General features: G+C 44.7%; 1 protein-coding gene across 1 annotated transcript in view; it reads left to right on the top strand.

The window, feature by feature from the left end:
• The first annotated feature begins 5,973 nt into the window (after positions 1-5,973).
• The window catches only part of LOC111870590 (elongation of very long chain fatty acids protein AAEL008004), a 46,186-nt gene continuing 42,236 nt past the window's right edge, over positions 5,974-9,923 (top strand). The window contains exon 1 of the mRNA XM_023863021.2: positions 5,974-6,075. The gene's annotated coding sequence lies outside the window, so the exon portion shown is untranslated. The remainder of the gene's footprint in view (positions 6,076-9,923) is intronic.

The following is a 9,923-nucleotide window of genomic DNA, read 5'->3' as shown; positions in this document are numbered from 1 at the left end:
CTGAAGGAAGGAGAATCTTTGGCAGAATAAGGCGTAAGTGGGGATAACATTAGAAGGGGTCTTAAGGAATTAGGATTAGGGACTTGCATTGAATTCATATGGCTCAGAGTAGGGAATATTAGCAGGGCCTTACCAACACAACGCACTCAAAGCTTCAGGTCCCACAGTGTGTGGACGTTGCAGTGTGTAGCTTAGGAAGGCCGCCAAAATTTGGTAATTTAATAGCATCTTTCTATTTATAGTTTCTTCTGTAGCTCAGAGAACATCGAAACACAAATGAGCTTCGATGACTCGTTAGCAGTCCGTACGTAAGGACACCTCATTTTTCATAAGCAGAGAAACTCACGTTACCATCTGCTGGAATCAAATTTCTGGTAGTCCTTAAATATGTGCCCATTCGAGAAGAATAAATAATTAAAATAAGCTAATTAAAATACATTGGTATATTCCCGTAATTATGCTTTTAATTATTACTATTATTGCTACTATTACAACTGATATTCTTAAATCGTTCTGGAATGTCCCATCTTCCCAAATTCTCCACCCATCAATTTTACAAGTACATTGGAACTTATAATTTACAGGAATAAAATTTGGGGAGGTGGCCCTGCCCTACTTCCTTCAGCAGATTTATTTCAAATTCAGTGGCAAACGTTGGATTGGACTTCAGAACATTTCGCTTTCAACTGTCGCTACTAAAGCGATTTATGCTTCAGTGCTTCTTGGCCTCCAACTGCCAACAGAAACTCTCTTCTGCAGACAAGAGAGGGTCACACAGACCGGTATAGCACAGAAGTTCCAGTCTTATATTCGGGAGGTGATGGATCTCAATCGCTTACCTTGTTTTCCTCAGTCATCTCAGGTAAATTCCGAGATAAACATCGATAACCCCATGGGACCTTCCTTCAAAACACTTTAGAATTCTACAAGTGCTATGTTTTGGACATTATCCATCGTCTTGGCTATTTTTTAAAAAACCGTCCTGTTTCTTTTTCAAAACACGGCGTTTCGGAGACTGGATTCTGCCCCCCGTCCTCAGGATGTGTCCAATAGACAGAGCTCAGTTCACAGAGCGTGCAATGGCAGGATGGCGAGTAATGAACTAGAAAGTATGTGGAAGTAAACAGTCGGCTACTAATTAAGTCATTCAGAAGACATTGGTTACTATGCGCACAACAAACTGTAACGAGAGCGTACGGGTATGTATGGTTTACGGTTGTTCCCTCGCCCTGTTTTAGCCAGCTAGCCTCTGTAATGGAACCACAATCTGTTTCCTGAGAGGCAGCTACTCGATTCGTTGGCATGATTTAAATTACCCTGCATTGGTGTAGGGACTGAGAAAAATTAAGCAAAACGATTCGGGGTTGAGAACTGAACACAGGACTTCGCGAATATGAAGCAGTTAATCGTTCAACCGCGGTATTCGTTCAGGTTCGTATCAGCAGTCACGTGAATCATGAACTGCCACGATACATTGGCGTCACTATGACGAAGTATTGTAGGCTTACACCGAACTATTACAACAAGAAAGCAAGAAGTTTCTGAAATATCTTATGAAATCACTCAACCAGAGCTGGAACACACGTAACCACCACCCCATCCACTAAACACACATCTCTGCAAAAAGAAAAAGGAGTGCCACGACACAAAACACGCCATTTTATGTGTTTTTAGAAGTTTCTAAACCCAATCTTAATAACATTTTACACAATAAATTTTAACAGCCACCAAAAATTGATTTATAGAACATTTTTCAGGTGAAAAATTTACTTTACGGTATAATACAGTATAACACTTTCCGCGAATCATCCATGACGATAGTGCTTTATGGCCGAAAGAGGTCAATGTATTTACAAGAGAGCATGATGCTTAAATACAATATTATGGAGTGCATTTTATTTTGTTTACGAAAAGCACAGAAATAGTTCCAGTTCCCGCAACTCTGCACGAGTCTCAGACATATGTTTGTAATTTTCACACGTTATTGGTGACATACACTGCATGCTGGCTAATCCAGTACTAAGCTGGAAAAAAGAAAAATGTCCAATTGACATTCGAATATTTATTTTTCAGTCATTGGTGACGCTATCAGAAATCAGCTTGTCACAAAATGTCTCTCTCTACTTCCCCCTGCCCACACTGAGCTTCATCTGTGTCCCCACGCGCCGTTGAGACTTCTTTGTTTTGGCCACAAATCCATTCCAGTACTGGCCATGACAATTTGAGAAGCTGAACAGACAAGATAAAATAGCTGTTATACGTTTCGGGTAGAGTTTAAGAATTGCCCCATCAGCGAAACTTCTCGTTCTCAGATTCCTGAAATTTTTAGAAATTCGTCGTTTCGGTCTTGTCTTCGCTCTCTCACTCACTCACTCATGGAGCTGAGCCCTTCTTGAGAAGCTGTCAATTGTGCAGCTACTCAAGAACTTCCCAGAATTTTATGGAACCCGAAGGTTCATCACCGTGTTCACAAGAGCCCTGCACTGGTCCCTATCCTGAGCCAAATCAATCCAATCCATACTATGCCATCCTACTTTAATATTGTCCATTTCCGTCTTTTCTTCAACTGAATTAAATCATTTTCGCAACTTTCTGCTAATTAAGCAGGTCACATTCGCCCTAATGTTCTCACTTTCTTTCCAGACGAAACACTAAACAGATTTCGACAAAATTTAAAATGAAGATCTGTATACTTCTATCAGTTCCTGGAAGAATTATGTTTTAGTTCATAACAGTGAAGTTTCAAAGCATTTCAAACCTAATATCACAAAATTTTTCAGAAATGGCACGCCATGCAAATTATTTGACACACATTTCGTTTGTGTATTTCAATACGCTGGTTACGCAAGGCTGCAAGAAGTGAAGATGTGAGCAGATCGTCTGCTTTGTCAGCAACATACCCCATGCTACCACTGCAGTTTGTGTGCTGTTGACTAGCTCCTTGTTTGAAATCAAGACGTCACATCTGCAAGTAAGATGTGTCTTTAGGAGCGCTTATGTTCCTTTCGAAATGCCCATTAAAGTCACCCTCACTGCTCGTCTGTACCGCAAAATGCATTTTAATGAAGATAACTTGAAATTATTTGACTAATTCCAGCTTTGGCTAAAATCGGACATCTGCAAAGGAAACTTTACTTAAAGCCCAACATATTTAAATAGTTTGAGCTGTACAGAGGAATAAGCAGTACGTTTTACGTCCGGTATATTTTCGTTTCATACGTATTTCAGTTTTGGAAATAATTAAGTAAAATGAGTTGCAAAAGCAAAAGTTATCCTCGTGCTTAATTATTTAAGCACCAGGCCATGAAGACTGACGGGCGAGTGGAGGTATGGTTTGACCATTCTTGACTTCGGCACTAGTTGGAGATGAGTGGTCGGCTTCAAACCCCGCCCACTCAATCCCCGGTATCCATTGGACTGCATCTGGGTGGCTCCAAATCGGTCTGAACGCTGTGGAGAACAGAAAAATATCTTAGCCCTGCTGCGAATCGAAGCCCCATTCTTCGGCGGGGCAGGCCGTCCCGTATACTCATTGACTGTGTTATCTCGGCTGCACAGATACAGCAGCAAACGCTCCAGAACTATGCGTACATTTCGTAAGCAAGACAAACTGAAGTAGTCTTGGCACGGGCATTCTACTGGGATTCGTTTCGATCCTCGTGTAAAACACAGGATTAATGCTGATCGATATGGATTATATTGAACCGCTGAAGTAATGTTGGTGTCCGTACTCCTTGGCACAGTTCACGGACAACTGCATTCACAGATCTGGAGGCCACTGAGGCGAATCTCTGTGTTCATGTTCGGAATTGAGGAAATAGAATGAATGAAGTAACTTCCCAAGAAGAGCCTAGTTCACAGCGAACCGGTTTCACCTGCTCCTTGGGCAAAGCAAAGAAACTTACCCATAGGGAGTCGAATATTGAGTGGCATGTTTGAGGTCCTCACAGCGGAGGTTATGAAAAATTTGCCGTGCAGGCCAATGAAATGAAATGAAATGTGGCACCACAAATGAGGGAGATGACGAATGCATATAGGGTTGGTGGGAAAGCCAGAAGGAACGAGACCACTGGGAAGGCCAAGGCGTAGGTGGGTGGACAATATTAAAATTGATCTTAGAGAGATAGGATGGGATGGTATGGATTGGATTGATCTGACTCAGGATAGGGACCAGTGGAGGGCTCTTGTGAACAGGGTAATGAACCTTCGGGTTCCATAAAATGCTGGAAAATTCTTGAGTAGCTGCAGATTTGGCTTCTCCTCAAGAAGGGCTCATCTCCATAAGTAAGTATTTATTTTATTGCTACTGGGGTGGGACTAAGTCCCTTGTACTGCGGCCACTTCTGGCCTATTGTACCAGCTGCAGATGATAGGTGAGGGTAATTGTGGAGCAAATGGTGATTGGCAGGGGAAACCGAAGTACTCGGAGAAAACCTGCCCCAGCGCCACTTTGTTCACCACAAATCCCACTTGACCAGTCCCGGGATCGCACCCGGGCCGCCGCGGTGGGAAGCCAGCGACTAACCGCTTGAGCTATGGCACGGCCAAGTAAGTAAATAAGCAGTCCAATGAAAATCAATTGAAGCTTTGGTGGATCATTTCGCCTCAATCTTCAGGACTAAAGTGTAACCCAACTTGCTGCGTGCTCCATGCCAGTTTCATCCTTGAGTTACACTTCAGCCCTAAAGATGGAAGCGACAAGTTCCTCCGAAACGTCAGTCGACTTTCACCGCACTGCTCAGAGTTATACCCCAGAAGAAGAAACACTTTGTGGAAGGTCAAGTTTATATTTCACTCCGACCTATGCTTTGTGTGAAGACTTTGCTGATGTCAGAAGCTGTCGCATATTCGAAACACTGTTCCTGTGAACTGCACACAGCATTAGACAGTGCGTCGGACTGATTCCCGTGCAACTGCAATATGTCCAACTGCACCGAACCACGACATCTGCCACTGTTAGTTTCTACTAGAATTTTACACTTGATAAAAGTAGATATCATCATCATCATCATCATCATCATCATTATCGGCAGTTGAGAGGGTTCAGTCAGCATAGTAATTGGATTATGGCTTGGAAGATTAAGGAATCGAGGTTCGATACCCGTCAGTAGCAACATAAATATTTTCCCCTTATTATCCAGACCAGCTCTGGGGCCAAACCTATATCATGCCTAAAGAATGCCTGGAGTAAGGCGGCCGGGGTGTGAAGCTAATGACTCATCTCCATCTACTATCGCGATAGAACGTGTCCCATTATACCCCCCCCACCCCACGTCTTCACGTCTTGACGTTTACGTGCACGGACATGTTGGTTGTTGTTGTTGTTGTTGTTACCTGTCATTCCATTAACTGAGCCTTGTAGTCACATTTCAGTCTACCTATGCGAAGTACTAATTAGCAGAAAACCCTAATTAACAAACACAGAGAACTGCGTATTCTGAATAGAACTTTTAGTGTCCTTCCTGAGGCACTCCAATTGAAAGCGGTTAACAGTCCCACAAAGTAGGCCACGCCAGTGTTTCCAAACATTTATCAATTCAGTCCATCTTCAATATTTCGCCTCATAAGAATGGCCAATAACATTTTATTCACGGGGAAATAAATAACCGAGATAGCTGGAACAGCATCTTCTACACCTACGAACCAATCAGTTGTCGAGGTGAAAAAGCCTTCATGTTAGAGAGCGATCGAACACCTACAGTTCTGGGAACCTAATCGGCTAATTAGACGATGTGCTTAACGAGGGCCAACTACAACAAAATGGAAGGCCAGCATTCTAATCCGGCACATTGTAATTGTGATGACGCGAGCTGAGACACATCCATAAATAGGCTATTCCGTGCGATCCTTTCACAATATGGACGCCAGTAACCTGGATAAGCGAAGTGCGTTCTTCCTTGTTAGACGGACTTTCATTTGGTTAGGGGAAGGGGGCAGACAGCTTGGAGGGGCGCCACGAATGCGCTGACACAAACACAGAGGCACAAAATTATTTCTTTCTTCTGAAAATGAGGCAGCCAGTCAGTCAGTGACCGGTGCGGGCAGTGCAGGGACGCTTAGGAGGACAAGTTCCTGGTAAGTAGAGTCAACCTACGTCATAGTTCTGGAAGCCACTAGAGTACTTCTGAACCGGTTGTTACAGTTTCTTCGTGGTCCATAGACGACCGAATTTTGGTGACACGATTGCCTTCCGTTGAATGAACACGGGACACTGTGTTACGGTCCATCTCAGACGAGAGTGACAATGTCTCAACACAAATAGTACGCCTCCCATTGTTACGGAATAACAGCTATTCATTTTGTGAGAAGGCGAGACACTCTATCTGTAACATCCTTTCTTTCGATGATCTGCGTTCCTGTGTTCCCGTGTGACTGCTAGGCGCGAACATTGTCACTCTGTTGTCGATCTAACTGCCTCAGAGAGAAGAATCAAACGTCTAACTGTATACAAATGTAGCGAAACGTTTACTAAGTGACTGGAGTTCGAGCCCAGGTATTTGCAAATGATATTAGACGTAACGCTTTTTGGTTCGTAATACTGTTTATCATAGGGACGTGAGACGTGTCTCCGTTCCACAAATCCAAAACGAAACTGAAAGTAGGTAAAATTTATTATAACGTCTGAGTACTTTTATAAAAAGAAATCTCTTTTTTATATTGCTAGTGGGTGGGACTAAACCCCTTGTACTGCGGCCACTTCTGGCCTATTGTACCAGCCCCAGATGATAGGTGAGGGTGATTGTGGAGCAATTGGTGGAATGAAGATTGGCAGGGGAAACCGAAGTACTCGGAGAAAACCTGCCCCAGCGCCACTTTGTCCACCACAAATCCCACTTGACCAGACCCGGGATCGAACCCGGGCCGCCGCGGTGGGAAGCCAGCGACTAACCGCTTGAGCTATGGAGCTGCCTGCAATTGTCTTGATGACGCAGCTGCTTCATGTATCCCCGAAAAGAATCATGAAGAACCTTATTTCTGGACTCCCCGTTCACAAGACGTCACCTCCCTTCACTTCTTCTGCTGGTCACAGATCACGGAGTGTATTTGTTAGGAGAAAATGTTGACAAGATGTAAACAGCGGCGAACCATGGATGAAGCTGTTCACATAGGACAATTCAGATGACATGTGGAAGGACGCAAGTTCCGTTGTGAAATGAGCATAGCTGTGTATAGACAATGTGAGATTTAATTTCGGACAGTAAGCGATATAGGTGGCCGGTCACGGTGGCTGAGCTGTCTAAGGCATGCACCGTCTTTGCTCGCTCGAAGTCGGGATCGTAGGTTCCAATCACGGTTAGGGCATGGATGTCTGTGTGCGTTGTTCTGTATTTGTGTTGTTCTGTGTGTAGGTAGCGACATATAAATAAAATAAAATAACATATAGTTAAAATGTATACTGCATTTTATATGCACTTGATGTGTACAGCAGTATTTAGATCTGATCGTTGAGTATGATTCGTCCCTCTTGAGTTCTTCCTAGTATGTTTCTATGTAGCCAGTAGCTCTCGAACGCCTCGACGTCATCTTGCCATGTGCTGTAGTGCAATTCTAGATTCAGTTGGAAAAGCAGCTTATGCGGTACATGCGTTGGTAGTCTGCTGGTTTTCGTGGGTGCTCTTCGTTGCTAGGTTTGTCTTGTATGAAGCGGTCTTGGCTAGGACTATTAAGTAATTGGCAAGTTGTTGGGGTGTGGTGTCTAGGTTGGGGTATCCATATAGTATTTGCTTCTTTTGCAATTGGTGGGGGCCCAGCAGGTCATGGAGCGTCTTGGTTAGACGGCCCCAGAAGACTGTGACTGTGGAGCAGCGGAAGAACATGTGATCCGCCGTCCCTGTTGTGCCTGGGCACACGGGGCGCTCTGATGTGTCCCTCTTGCCCCATTTGTGCAGCTGTTGCGGTGTGGCTATCTTGTGCAGTATCCTCCATGAGAAGTCGCCGTCTTTGCTCATAATTGGGTGGTGATATACTGCTTTCCACTGGGGTTTTCCCAGTTTCCAATGACATTCTCCGTTGACCATTGCATTTCTGTCTATGTTTGCACTGAATAATTGGTTGTATGCCCTGCGTTTGGGTATGGGGAGGGGAGTCCATTGGCCGTTGGGTTGTTTTATGATGTAAGAGCATTCCATGCTTCGTCAAACATAACGTTGTGGCCGGAAATATATGGGTTCAGGAGGGTGGAATCGCGCAATGGGATAGGCCTTAGGTCTTCAAGGGACTGTAGGTCTAATGTCGTGCCAGGCTTCGAGTGCGCTGGCGTAGAAGGGTGTCAGTCTGGGAAAGCGCGCTGGGTTCAGGTTCAGTTTGAGCACGGCTTCTGCGTGTAGGCCTGGGGCATACATCCTGATGCTGTTTGCTTGGAAGTACCGTTCCAGGCTTCGAGTGCGCTGGCGCAGAAGGGTGTCAGTCTGGGAAAGCGCGCTGGGTTCAGGTTCAGTTTGAGCACGGCTTCTGCGTGTAGGCCTGGGGCATACATCCTGATGTTGTTTGCTTGGAAGTAGTACCACGGATTTTCTCTGTTATTTCTGGTTATAAACTTTTGCAAGAAGTTGAAGTGAATGGTTTTAATGCGGGTTGTGAGATGGTGTACGCCCATTCCCCCGTCTTCCAGTCTCCCGTATACGAAGTTAGGATGTTTCCAGTGTTTGTCCTGCCATGTGAAATTGACTATTTGCTTGCGAATTGTGTCCAGGAATGTGGTGGTGGGTTGGAGTATGGTTAGTACGTGTGTCATTTTGGCTCCGACTAGTTGGTTAGGTATTAATTTTCTATCAAGATATGATGTGGCTTGCGGTACTGTTTCCCACTTTTGTAGTATTGCTAGTATCTTGATTTCAAGTTGTGTCCAATTTTGTTGCTGCCAATCGTATGTGTTTCCTAGGTAGATTCCCAGGTACTTTCCGCCCTGTTCACTCCATTGGAAGCCAAACGGGCGGTCTGTTCTGTTTCTCCACCGGCCTACAAACAGTCCATTTGATTTATGTATGTTTAAGGTAGCTCCTGATATGGCACCATAAACCATGAAGTTCTGCAGCAGATGTGGAAACCCTTCACCTTGAGTGATAAATACCGTGATGTCGTCTGCATATGCGCTGCTGACCAGTGTTCTGTTGACGGCAGCTGGTATTTTGAGTCCGTAATCTCGTAGCGTTTGGTTGCATAGTAAGAGAAAAGGCTCAACTGTTAAGGTGAAAAGTGGCCCGGAGAGGGGGTCGCCTTGTCGCACCCCTCTTCCATATTTGAAGGGCGCTGTGAGTGTGCCATTAGTCTTAATCAGTCCTTGCGCATTGCGGTACACAGTTCGTAGGTTCTGAAAAAATTATTTCCAAAGTCGAACTTTTCCAGTACGTAGAAGATGTAAGGGTGTTCCACGCAGTCATATGCTGAGGTTTGGTCAAGCGATATGACTGCAAGAGGCAGATCGTGCATGTTGGCATGGTCTATGGCGTCTCGGATGAGGTGCACGTTGGTATGAATGGTTTGGTTTGGTATACAATAGCTTTGGTCTGTGGTGATGAGGTTTGGGAGCACTGATATTATTCTTCCGGCTAGACATCTTGTTATTAATTTGTAGTCGGTATTTAGTAGTGTTATTGGTCTCCAGTTTGATAATAATGTGAGGTCTCCTTTCTTATGGGTAAGGGTTTTTTTTAATGTTAGAGAGGTGGGACTAAGTCCCTTGTACTGTGGCCACTCCTGACCTATTTTACCAGCCCCAGATGATAGGTGAGGGTGATTGTGGAGCAATTGGTTGAAGGAAGATTGGCAGGGGAAACCGAAGTACTGGGAGAAAACCTGCTGCAGCGCCACTTTGTCCACCATAAATCCCACTTGACCAGGCCGCCGAGGTGGGAAGCCAGCGACTAACCGCTTGAGCTATGGCGCGGCCCTAGGGGTAAGGGTTAATATACCATTAAGCATGG

This window comes from Cryptotermes secundus, unplaced genomic scaffold (assembly GCF_002891405.2).
Source record: "Cryptotermes secundus unplaced genomic scaffold, Csec_1.0 scaffold1759, whole genome shotgun sequence".
In the NCBI taxonomy this organism is placed as follows: Eukaryota; Metazoa; Arthropoda; class Insecta; order Blattodea; family Kalotermitidae; genus Cryptotermes; species Cryptotermes secundus.
This window is presented reverse-complemented; position numbering and strand designations above follow the sequence as displayed.